Source organism: Narcine bancroftii, chromosome 1 (assembly GCF_036971445.1).
Source record: "Narcine bancroftii isolate sNarBan1 chromosome 1, sNarBan1.hap1, whole genome shotgun sequence".
Lineage (NCBI taxonomy): Eukaryota > Metazoa > Chordata > Chondrichthyes > Torpediniformes > Narcinidae > Narcine > Narcine bancroftii.
This window is the reverse complement of record NC_091469.1, coordinates 342,829,447-342,843,005: the sequence shown is the minus strand read 5'-3', so window position 1 is coordinate 342,843,005 and position 13,559 is coordinate 342,829,447. Positions and strand designations below refer to the sequence as shown.

The 13,559-nt window shown below is 40.9% G+C and overlaps 1 long non-coding RNA gene across 1 annotated transcript; it reads right to left on the bottom strand.

Annotated features, from left to right (window-relative positions):
- Positions 1-9,000: 9,000 nt before the first annotated feature.
- On the bottom strand, positions 9,001-13,537 carry LOC138749242 (uncharacterized). Its single transcript, XR_011348505.1, has 2 exons — positions 13,056-13,537; positions 9,001-9,226 (listed from the first exon to the last, which is right to left on the bottom strand). It is a non-coding gene; the product is annotated as an uncharacterized lncRNA (long non-coding RNA).
- Positions 13,538-13,559: the final 22 nt, after the last annotated feature.

Genomic DNA, 13,559 nt, shown 5'->3' with positions numbered 1-13,559 from the left:
TAGTGGAGAAATATGGTAAATAGTCATATACCTTTTCCCAGGGTAGGGGAATCTGAAACTAGAGTGCAAAGATTTAACATGAACCTGAGTGGCACCTTTTTCACACAGAGTGCTGAGTGTTATGGAATCAGTTGCCAGAGAACGTGGTAGAGGCTGGTATAATTGTAATTCTTAGAAGACGTTTGGACAGATACATGGATAGGAGAGTTGAGAGGGATATGGGCCAAATACATGCAAATGGGACTAGCTCGGGGAGTTAACCAGGTTGGTGACAAGTTAGGCCGAAGGAACAGTCTCTGTGCGGTAAAACTGAACAATTCGAAATAACAAAATTATTATTCTGTGAAATTTTATCTTTCTGTGATAGATGTAAGAATGAGGACAGATCATTAATTCCTATGTTTTGGTCTTGTTTGACCCTTGCCAAGTATTGGGAAGAGGTTTTTCGTATTTTTTTCTATAATTATTAATGCTCACCTAGCACCAGACCCATTGGTGTCCTTGTTTGGGATGGTTGAAAGAGGGTAGTGAAATTGTTTTCATTTCAATGTCATGTATTGGCTTTTGCCTCTCTTATTGCAAAATGAGTTATTTCGATTGGATGGAAAGATGTTGTCCTGCTCACTCATAATCAATAGTTGTATGTTAATATGTCATATTTGACCTTGGAGAAAATAAGATGTTCCATAAGTGGCTCGAATTTAAATTTTCCCAATCCTTGGGGTTCTTTTTTTGAATTATTTTCATAGCCTCTAATGGGAATCTTATTCAAGTTCTTTGTGATTCTTATCATTATGAGTTTCTTTTTTATTTCTACTGGCAGGTTTTTTTTCTGTATTGGCATATAATTTGGGAATGGTTTGCAGTTTAGATTAGTTAATTATATTGTGGTTTTTCAATTTACCTATGAATAATACTGTTGCATAATAAAAATATATTTTTCTCTGACATATTGTGCTTGATTGCTCTAATGGAGTTTGCATTAGTTTTATGCATCATTCCTTTATGTATACCTGCATCTAAAATTCAATAAAAAATATTGAAAAAGGAAGAATAAGAAAGAAATTTCATCTAGTTAGTTGCTGACTGAAATACTAATGGGAGAAAAAGTAAATGTGGAATAGGACAGCGGGATTAGCATAGCGGTTAATGCAACACTATTCCAGTGCCAGCGACCCAGGTTCAAATCTGCCACTGTCTGTCAGGTGTTTGCATGTTCTCCCAGTGTCTGCATGATGTCCCTCCAGGTGCTCTGGTTTTGTCTCACCCTTCAAAGCATACCAGGATCATAGGTTAATTTCAGTATTTGGGCAGTATGGGATCGTGGGTCTGAAGGGCCTGTTACCATGCTGTATGCCTACATTAAAATTAAATAAGCTTCCCCAATGAAGGATTGGATATTCCATAAGCAACACAATGGTAGGCCTTCGGAAGTGGTAACGCTGAATCAGATTTTTATATTGAATGAAATCTTTAGCTGAACTAATGGTGGTTATACCAAACTTTGGGCTCAATGTGATAAGATTTATAGTTAAATTGAAAAGTATCATAGGAAAGGGATATGGATTAGTGTTGAATTTTGAGCGATGAAGCTAAAGGAAATATATGGAAAATTGTCATAGAGCAGTGGAGAAAAATCAAAATGTTTTGTAAAAGAGATTAAAAATGCACTGAATAATTTTATTCCATTAAAAATAAACTTTTGGAATATTATGAATAATTAAGAGATAGAATCCAATTAAAATTGAACTAGAGGGTCAATAGGGAGTATGAGAATAATGAAAAAATGTGAGGTAAAAATAAGTGAAACAGTGAGATAAGGAAATGAGTAACTAATCGGATTAATAAATCTTCAAAAGGAACAAAGTATTTTACATATCTATCAGTGGAAAAGAATTTCAAAATGCCTGAGAAAGGAATTAATGACCTGAAAAATCTTGATGAAGGAATTGATAAATGAATTTTGAATGGTTGAATATAATAATGATAAGGTTGATCATGAGTTTTGAGTTTGTCTGATGCATTGTACAATTCCTGTACAAAGGCACAGAAATTCTTACTTCCTGCAGCCAAACATGTACTTTATAAAACAAAGGATCAATAATAGTACATTTAATTTAATTAAAAAGGAGAGTAAATACAAAAGAAATGTAGATATTATTCACAGATATTCCAAGAAAATATCACTTTGTAATAGGGCCGACAATCCTTTCGTGGTGTTGAAGCTGTTCCTGATTGGTGTAACAATGAATAGTTCAAGAGCCTGATAGCTTAATTGTCTCGACAGCCATGACTGTGCGGCTAGGCACAAATCAAATGCCATCTACAAATTTTCCAATGACACCACGGTCATCAGCAGAATCACAGGAAGTGTACAGGAGTGAGAGAGATCAGCTAGTTGAGTGGTGTAACAACAACCTTGCTCTCAATGTTAGCAAAAGTGATTGTGGACTTTAGGAGATGAGAATGTCAGTGGTGGAAAGGGCTAAGAACTTCAAACTACTGGGTGTCAACATCTTCGAGGATCTGTCCTGGGGCCTCCATGTTGCAAGCGGCTATACTTGATGAGGAGTTTGAAGAGATTTGGAATGCCATCAAAGACTTTTGCAAATTTCTACAGCTGTACCATAGAGAGCATTTAGACTGGTTGCAACACTGTCTGCTCTGGAAGTATCAATGCACAGGACAGAAAAAGACTACAGATAGTTGTGAACTCAGCCAGCAATATCATAGGTCCCAGCCTTCACTCCATTAAGAATATTTTCAAGAGGTAGTGGCTTAAGAAAGCAGCCTCTATCCTCAATGACCTTCACCAGCCAGGCCATGCCTTCTTCACTCTGATAACTTCAGAAAGGAGGTATATGAGCTTGAAGACGAACACCCAGTGGCACAAAAACAGTTTCTTCCCCTCTGCCATCAGATTTTCTGAATGAACATTGACCCACAGGCACCACCTCACTTTCGTTTCCTTTTGCAGTAATTTATTTATATTTTAAATGTAATTTATAGCAATATTTGTACCTGATTCTGAATCCTAGCTGTTGGAAAGAAACTGTTTTTAAACTGGTCTTCAAGCTTCTGTATCTTTGACTGAAAGTCACAGTGAAAAGAGATTGTGATAATGGTGATGGGTATTTGAATTACCAAACCAGGTGGTGATGCAACCAATATATTTCCCACAGTACTCCTCTGGAAGATTAATAGTATTCAGTTACATGCTCCATCTCCTCAGACTCATTAGAAAGTAGGGGCATTGTCATTGCTTCAATCTGCTGGCTCAAAAAAGGGTCTTTTGATACATGGACTTGCAGGAGGAAGGCTCTAACCCTTCCCACCTCCATCCCATCAAAGTGGAGAGGTGTGTGGTAGCTCAGCTTCTCCTCCCTAAAATTGCCTACAAGTTCCTTGGTCTTGGTGACTGAGAAAAAGATTGTTTTTCTTACACAGCCCAAGCAAATTTCCAATCTCCATCCTATATTCTGATTCATCATTTCCAGTTATTCTGCCAACAACAGTGGCGTCGTCAGTAAATATGATGATTGAGATGAAGCTGAACTTGGCTATGGAGGTACAAGACATTAGGTTGGGGACTCAGCATATACCCTGGGAGCTTCTTTTGATTATCAGTATGGAGAAAAATTGATAAAGAGAAATATTATTTAAGGCAGTAGGGTTAAGTAGTGACCTAGATAATGGATTTGATGCAGATGGAAATAAGCAGGAAATTATCAAATCCTTAATAAATTCTGGGGGATTCTTTAATGCCTTATATAATGCAGAATGAAGAGCAGTCCTATACAAGGAATATTGGTGGGATAAGCAGGCAATTAAGTTCTGTAAACATCATCTCTCTCATCTGAAATGAACAGAAGGAAGTTGATAATTTCCTCATCTTTTAATATTGGCTGCATGCACTTATTTGTATTTATAACCATATTTCGATTGCATTTCATTGTCTGTGAGGAATTTTCCGATATCTTGAACATATGAAATATAATAAGGGTCGCACAACTTGAAAACATGCCCATTGAATCCACTCTAAACCTCAAGCATCCATTTGCACTAATCCTATATTGATCCCATTTTATTATCTCCTCATTCCCACCAATGATTCCTAGATTCCACCATTCATTCACACACTGGGCAATTTGTGGCATTCAATGAACCTTTCATTGTGCTACTTGTTTATCTATCCCTGCTGGATGTCTAAATATTGAGGGAAAACAAGTTTTACTTCAGCACATTACATAATGGAGTCTATTTTACTGATACTTGTCACTTTCTTGCACAATTCCTTCGTTGGTAGTGTTTTTGGATCACAGCTCTGGTAATATAGAAATTTGGGATATTTGCACCTGCTGGTGTTCATCCACTAAGAATCTTTTTTTTTTATTGTGAACGATTGTTGTAAGTAATTCATCTACCACTCTCCAATTTAAAAACTTGTGTGTTAGTGATGCAAATTGGTTCTAAAACATGGACAAAATAAGAAATGTTCTTTCTTTGGCTTGGCTTCGCGGACGAAGATTTATGGAGGGGGTAAAAAGTCCACGTCAGCTGCAGGCTCGTTTGTGGCTGACAAGTCCGATGCGGGACAGGCAGACACGATTGCAGCGGTTGCAAGGGAAAATTGGTTGGTTGGGTTGGGTGTTGGGTTTTTCCTCCTTTGCCTTTTGTCAGTGAGGTGGGCTCTGCGGTCTTCTTCAAAGGAGGTTGCTGCCCGCCAAACTGTGAGGCGCCAAGATGCACGGTTTGAGGCGATATCAGCCCACTGGCGGTGGTCAATGTGGCAGGCACCAAGAGATTTCTTTAGGCAGTCCATGTACCTTTTCTTTGGTGCACCTCTGTCACGGTGGCCAGTGGAGAGCTCGCCATATAACAGGATCTTGGGAAGGCGATGGTCCTCCATTCTGGAGACGTGACCCATCCAGCGCAGCTGGATCTTCAGCAGCGTGGACTCGATGCTGTCGACCTCTGCCATCTCGAGTACTTCAACGTTAGGGGTGTAAGCGCTCAAATGGATGTTGAGGATGGAGCGGAGACAACGCTGGTGGAAGCGTTCTAGGAGCTGTAGGTGGTGCCGGTAGATGACCCATGATTCGGAGCCGAACAGGAGTGTGGGTATGACAACGGCTCTGTATACGCTTATCTTTGTGAGGTTTTTCAGTTGGTTGTTTTTCCAGACTCTTTTGTGTAGTCTTCCAAAGGCGCTATTTGCCTTGGCGAGTCTGTTGTCTATCTCATTGTCGATCCTTGCATCTGATGAAATGGTGCAGCCGAGATAGGTAAACTGGTTGACCGTTTTGAGTTTTGTGTGCCCGATGGAGATGTGGGGGGGCTGGTAGTCATGGTGGGGAGCTGGCTGATGGAGGACCTCAGTTTTCTTCAGGCTGACTTCCAGGCCAAACATTTTGGCAGTTTCCGCAAAGCAGGACGTCAAGCGCTGAAGAGCTGGCTCTGAATGGGCAACTAAAGCGGCATCATCTGCAAAGAGTAGTTCACGGACAAGTTTCTCTTGTGTCTTGGTGTGAGCTTGCAGGCGCCTCAGATTGAAGAGACTGCCATCCGTGCGGTACCGGATGTAAACAGCGTCTTCATTGTTGGGGTCTTTCATGGCTTGGTTCAGCATCATGCTGAAGAAGATTGAAAAGAGGGTTGGTGCGAGAACACAGCCTTGCTTCACGCCATTGTTAATGGAGAAGGGTTCAGAGAGCTCATTGCTGTATCTGACCCGACCTTGTTGGTTTTCGTGCAGTTGGATAATCATGTTGAGGAACTTTGGGGGACATCCGATGCGCTCTAGTATTTGCCAAAGCCCTTTCCTGCTCACGGTGTCGAAGGCTTTGGTGAGGTCAACAAAGGTGATGTAGAGTCCTTTTTTTTGTTCTCTGCACTTTTCTTGGAGCTGTCTGAGGGCAAAGACCATGTCAGTAGTTCCTCTGTTTGCGCGAAAGCCGCACTGTGATTCTGGGAGAATATTCTCGGCGACACTAGGTATTATTCTATTTAGTAGAATCCTAGCGAAGATTTTGCCTGCAATGGAGAGCAACGTGATTCCCCTGTAGTTTGAGCAGTCTGATTTCTCGCCTTTGTTTTTGTACAGGGTGATGATGGTGGCATCACGAAGATCCTGAGGCAGTTTACCTTGGTCCCAACAAAGCTTGAAAAACTCATGCAGTTTGGCATGCAGAGTTTTGCCGCCAGCCTTCCAGACTTCTGGGGGGATTCCATCCATACCTGCTGCTTTGCCACTTTTCAGTTGTTCGATTGCCTTATATGTCTCATCCAGGGTGGGAACCTCATCCAGCTCTAGCCTTAGGGGCTGTTGAGGGAGCTGGAGCAGGGCGGAATCTTGGACTGAGCGGTTGGCACTGAAAAGAGATTGGAAGTGTTCTGACCATCGGTTGAGGATGGAGATCTTGTCGCTGAGGAGGACTTTGCCGTCTGAGCTGCGCAGCGGGCTTTGTACTTGGGGTGCGGGGCCGTACACAGCCTTTAGAGCCTCATAGAAACCCCTGAAGTCGCCAATGTCCGCGCTGAGCTGTGTTCGTTTGGCGAGGCTAGTCCACCACTCATTTTGGATCTCCCGGAGTTTGCGCTGAAGATGGCTGCATGCGCGACGGAAGGCTTGTTTCTTCTCTGGACAGGACGGCTTTGTAAGGTGAGCCTGGTGGGCAGCTCGCTTCTTTGCCAGAAGCTCCTGGATTTCCTGGCTGTTTTCGTCAAACCAGTCCTTGTTTTTCCTGGAGGAGAAGCCCAGTACCTCTTCAGTGGATTGCAGTATGGTAGTCTTCAACTGACTATGTAGCTTTGCTAGAAATGGATCAAAGGAAAGGATGGAAGTCATAGGGAGGCTTGGTTTTCGAGGAATATTGGAAATTTGGTTAGGAGAAAAAGGGAGGTGTACAAGAGGTATAAAGAACAGAGAGCTGACAATTTGAAGGAGGACTACAAGGAGTGTAGAAGGAATCTTAAGAAAGAAATTAGAAAGGCCAAAAGAAAGGCACGAAGAGGCTTTGGCAGACAGAGTAAAAATAAATCCAAAGGATTTCTATAAGTACATTAAAAGTAAAAGATTAGTGAGGGATAAAATTGGACCCCTTGTAGATAGTGAGGGTAGGCTGAGTGAGAAGTCAGAGGAAATGGGGGAAATTTTGAATGATTTCTTTGCCTTGGTATTCACTAGGGAAAAAAATATTGAACCATTTGAGGTAAAGAAAAATAGTGGGGAGGTAATCAATGAAGCATATAAGGATAACCGAGGAGGTAGTGATGGCTGTGTTGAAAAAGATAAAGGAGATAAATCTCCGGGACCAGACAAAATATTCCCAAGGACACTCAGGGAGGCTAGTGGACAGATAGTGGGGCCATTAACAGAGATATTTAGGATGTCACTGGCCACGGGGGTAGTGGCAAAGGATTGGAGGGTGGTGCATGTGGTTCCGCTGTTTAAAAAAGGGTCTAAATGTAAACCTGGGAATTATAGGCCCGTGAGTCTGACGTCTGTGGTGGGCAAGTTGATGGAAAGTGTTCTGAGGGATGGAATTTACAATTATTTGGAGGTACAGGGATTGCTAGGGAGTAATCAGCATGGTTTTGTCAGGGCTAGATCATGCTTGACAAACCTGATTGAGTTTTTCGAGGGGGTTACAAAAAAGGTTGATGAAGGGAAAGCTGCGGATGTTGTCTATTTAGACTTTAGTAAAGCTTTTGACAAAGTTCCCCACAGGAGATTAGGAAAAAAGGTGGAGGCATTAGGTATAAATGAGGAGGTAGTGAAATGGATTCAGCAATGGTTGGATGGGAGGTGTCAGAGAGTAGTGGTAGAAAATTGTTTGTCCAATTGGAGGCCAGTGACTAGTGGAGTTCCACAGGGATCGGTCCTGGGTCCACTATTGTTTGTTATATATATTAACGATCTGGAAGTAGGGGTGGAGAATTGGATAAGCAAGTTTGCGGATGATACAAAGATTGGTGGTGTTGTGGACAGTGAGGAAGATTACCGTAGATTAAGGAAGGCTGGAGGTGTGGGCTGAGAAATGGCTGATGGAATTTAATACAGATAAGTGTGAGGTGTTATATTTTGGAAAGGCAAATCTAAATAGGTCATATGCATTAAATGGAAGGCTATTGAGATGTGCAGAGCAACAAAGGGATTTAGGAATTGTGGTAAATAGTACCCTCAAGGCTGCTACTCAGGTAGATGGTGTGGTGAAGAAGGCATTTGGAATGTTGGCCTTCATAAATCGAAGTATTGAATTCAAGAGTAGGGAGGTTATGATGAAATTGTACAAGGCATTGGTGAGGCCAAATTTGGAGTACCGTGTACAGTTTTGGTCACCAAATTATAGGAAAGATATAAACAAAATAGAGAGAGTGCAGAGAAGGTTCACGAGAATGTTGACAGGATTTCAAGGTTTGAGTTACAGGGAAAGGTTGTGCAGACTGGGGCTTTTTTCTCTGGAGCGTAGAAGATTGAGAGGGGACTTGATAGAGGTGTTTAAGATTTTAAAAGGGACAGACAGAATAAACGTGGATAGGCTTTTTCAATTAAGAATGGGGGAGATTCAAACTAGAGGGCATGGTTTAAGATTGAAGGGGAAAATTATAAGGGGAACATGAGGGGAAATTTCTTTACGCAAAGGGTGGTGGGGATGTGGAATGAGCTTCCGACAGACGTGGTCGAGGCAGGATCATTGGTTACATTTAAGGAAAGACTAGATAGTTACATGGATAGGAGAGGACTGGAGGGGTATGGACCGTGTGCTGGTCAGTGGGACTAGGAGGGTGGGGGATTTGTTACGGCATAGACTAGTAGGGCCGAACTGGCCTGTTCTGTGCTGTAAGTGGTTATATGGTTATATGGATCATGAACTTTGTGCCATTCCTTTCTTTGTTATTTTCAATCATTCCCTTCTGGAGGACAGATGTTGTAAGGTGAAGTTATGAATTCAAAGCCTCACAATGGGAATTACCTGAAAGGATTCAAGACAAAGGTCATTGTTTCTGAATCAAGGCATTTTAATTTTCCACATCATTAAAATTCAATAGCTGGAATACTGGTTAAAAACTAGAATTTACAACATTCTTGCAAGCGCCAGTTTTGACTTGAGCCTGTTGACTTCTTTTCCCAGGTATAGCACTGTAACAGGCTCTTCTAGCCCACGAGCCCAAGCCACCCAAATACATCCACTATGTGGAGAAGGTTCCCGTATTCTGATCAAATCTGAAAGGAAAGAAGACTACATTTATCCAAAGTCTGATAAGATTCCAGAATGTTCCAAGGTTTTCAAGTGTTTTGAAGTATTTTAGATTATATGGTCTTACATTGCAATCAAGACATGGCACAAATTTGCACACAGGAAAGCTTGTTAACCACAATAAAATGAGTAACCAATCATCTGACTGGAGATATTGCTGGATAGATGAATGTTGGCCAGGTGATATAAAGAAAAAAAAATCTCTTAAGGTGCAGAAATGTTTTCAAATCTATCTGTTATTATTTCAGTCTACACATAGAATTACAGATCAGAACAAATTAATTAGTTTACTCTAGGATGAACACTAAAACTTTGGATAAAGCTGAATATTCCTCAAAATGATGTAATATTTCCAGGAACTTAAATTGGGAAACCATAGATGTATTTTAGAAAAAAAATGCTTTTATTTCCCTTGACAACACCAGGTGGTGCCTCGACTATCTGCAGCATGTACAAGCAAATAATGTCTTGAAAGAGATTGTTCATCACCCATTAGATCTTTTAATGTAATTAAAGAGTCTAAGCTTGAAAGCTTTTCTTGTGGTACCTATGCTAAATTTACACTTCATTAAATACTAATTATGACTTCTAAGGGGGTAGACACCTCTTCAGCAGTTGTGTAAAAGATTGATCACCAGGAAACACTGCTATTTAACTAAAAGACTCCATTTAAATTGTAATACAAATGTCCAGTTAACCAATGATGTACATTTTAACTACTGTCTAACTTTTGTCTTCTTGGACTTTTTTTCCTAAAATGCATTGAAGTAATAGGCCATTCATGATTTTGTGCATCATGTTCATTGACTGCTTATTTTCAAAGAGCTCAGTATTTTTGTTAATTCATCGGAATATCTGAATCTTGCTTTGTTTACAGCTCCCAACTCTTTGAGAACTATGGAGAAAATTTACAGCTCCCAACTCTTTGAGAACTCAGGAGAATATTTACAGCTCCCAACTCTTTGAGAACTCAGGAGAAAATTTACAGCTCCCAACTCTTTGAGAACTCAGGAGAAAAACACTGGTGATGGAAGTCACAAATAATGAATTTTTATTTTCAAAATGTTGTCATGTTTTTATTGAGTTTAGTCCATTATTTACAGGACTTGCCTTTTCAAGAGATTGTGTTCCAATTTAATGACTTGCCCCTTTAAACACACAAGTTCTTAATGTCTTATTAGGATGGAATGTGAGCAAGTCAGGGAGTCACTTCATGAGATTCATTGTGATCCTAATTCATTGTGGGACATAAGGCTGCAGTAATTTGATCATGTAACACTGTTTATTTTAGCACCACAAAACTTCCAATGGAATCAGCATGAAATGTAATAATAAATGCTTTCAGTCATTGTGTATCACTTCAGAAATTTGAATGGGTACTTTCTCATGGGGGACACATGCTAAAATGTCATTATTTATCCATCACCATCATGTACTCCATTCATATAATGGAATACTTCATGTCATTGTGCACAGTCAAGATGACTATGTTTTATTCATCTTGCTCCATGTTAAAAGCCCACTGAGGTAGTCTCATTTGATTTGTCAATGCCCCAATTTTGATTTGCTTGTCCTCAACCATTGACATCCCCCCCCCCCCCCCCCCACGATGAATCCCTAATCATGCCATATTACAGCTGACGCACCCATCTAAGTCCTCTAATATACAAACTCCAATCCAGATCCTAACTGGGTACTCCACTTCCTAAATCAAAGCCAAATGATCATTTGAAACACATTTCAATCATCATATAGGGCAGCATAGTTGGCATAACAATTAGTGCAATGCCTTTGAGAGCCAGCAATCGGGATCGGAATTCGAATCCTGCGCTGTCTGTAAGGAGTTTGAACGTTCTCCCTGCGTCTGCGTGGGTTTTCCCCAGTGGCTCCAGTTTCCTCCCACCGTTCAAAATGTACCGGGGTATAGATTAATTGGGTGCAAATTTGGTGGCATGGACTCGTGGGCCAAAATGGCCTGTTACCATGCTGTATGTCTAAATTTAAATTTAATATTGCATGCATTTCAAAGGCATGCATAAATTTCTGCCTTAGACGATCTCTACATTGTGTATCTGTTTATACTAGGATTCATACACCAAACTTCAAAACGTAAAGCCCAAGGCCACTTTCCTATTGTAATGTATCTACTTACTTCAGATACGTGAACATTCTTGACTCTCTCGATAATGATTTTTGTAATTTGATGTTCTGACTGCGACAAAGCATGTTAATTGATAAAAATCAAAGCACCGTTAAAACCTCTAAAATTGCCTAGAACTTGCATGTTAAATTCTACTGGATTCATCTAGCTTCAGTATTTGAAGCATTTGTACAAATATTGTCAGTTGTTTCCATGCAATTTTAAAGAAAGTATCTTTAAAGTTTGTATCCAAATTATAATGATTAGTCAATGGATAACATTTTGAACTTTCTGATCCATCTATTCTAGCTAGTTTATTCATTTTATCTTGATTGATGCAGATGAATAAAATGAAATCAGACTAGTGTGACTGTCTTATGCAGTATATTTTTACAGAGTGTGTAAGCAGATGAAGACCAAAAATGATTCATGCCACTATTATTTTAACAGTGATAACAGAAGTACTGGAATTCTATGAAGTGTTTGTCCACTATCCCATTAACAAGGGCTCAATTAAATCAATTTTGCAGTGGAAATCCCAGCGAAAGGTCATGGACATCCCAGGAAAAACCCTCCTCACCATTGAGAACATCTACAGGGAGTACTGCCATCAGAGGGCTGCAGCAACCATCAAGGATCCATATCATTCAGCACACACTCTATTCTCACAGCCAGGAAAGGGGTATAGGAATTACACCACCAGGTTCAGGAACAGCTGCTACCCCTCCACCATCAGATTCCTCAACAATGAACTCAATCAGCGATTAATTTAAGGACTCCTATTTTTTGCACTTTATTGATTTTTTCTCTCTGTATTACACAATCAGTTTCTTTACATTTCTTTGTTTGTTTAATATACGCATCTTGAGTACAGTTTGTTGCACTACCTATAAATGGTAATTATGCCTCACCTGCAGGAAAAAAAATCTCAGGGTAGTTTGTGATTTCAAGGTTCCATTATTGTCACGTAATAAAAACAATGTAATGTACACAGCATTTGCTTTTGCCTGCTGTAAGGCAGACAGATCCGCCACCGGCCGAAATTATCTGAACCGCCTCTTACAGTCAGAGAAAGAAATGCAAATGAGAATCCCCTCAAAGTCACCAAGTGTCTGTAGATTCACCTCTAGCTCTGCTTCAGCCTCCACACCCACACAGAGTCCAGACCAAACCATCGGCAGCACGAGCTCCAGGTCCAAACCTCGGAAACGATTTGGAAACCTTGAGCGCCATTTTGAATCTCGTTCCTATTACCTGGTACCCCCTTCAGCCAGTCTGCTGCCTCGTGTAAATCCCTCAACTGCAGTCGCCAGCAGCCTAAGTGGATTGCTCGCCTCAAGGTGCCAACAACCCTTCGCATGTGTGCTCTTCTTCTGCAGAACCCCTGACTGATCGGCTGCCATGGTTACTGTTCCGTGGTCATCTCCTCTGCTTCTCCTTCTCAAACGGTGTTGGGGGGATGGTCTCTCCATTTTCTGTTGCTCTGCATCAATTCTCTGCTTTCCTGGATTCTGCAAACTTTCATGAATGCTGCCGATCATAGGTGCTGCCATCTTGGGCACAGTCTACAGTCACACAATTTTTAAATAAAACCACCATTGTCTCCATTAACAGGACATTTAATACCTGTATGGAGCTGATGGCAGTCAGATTACCTGGTTGGACTCTATGGGAAAACTGTGTCTTCGCTCCCTTGCACTCCATGGGTCCGCACCAGCTGTAATGTGCTGTTACAGCAGCTCTGGCAGTGCCGCCATCATGTATATACCCTGACAATAAATCTGAACGTTGAACTTTTTAAATTACCCTCTGATTTCCCTCACTCGTGGGGAAATGTCTGGTCCCTTTTCTCCTTTCCATTCCTGACCATCTTCTTCTAAACCCGTAACATCACCCTTGCCTCATTTCCATTTTAGATATTGAATTATTTAAATCACACAGGCATTGAAGGATCATCAAAAAGAGGAATGACTTTACACTCAAGATTAGTTATCCTCTGTACATTATATATATCAGCACCTGTTATTCCTAGGTGGTCTCCCCTTCAGGACTGGTCAGGACTTGGAGGGGAGACTGCCGAGGAACACCAGGTGCTCTAGGTTTCTGTGAGGTGCTGGACAAAGTGGAAACTCTCTGTCTGCCTTATGGTAGACAAAAGT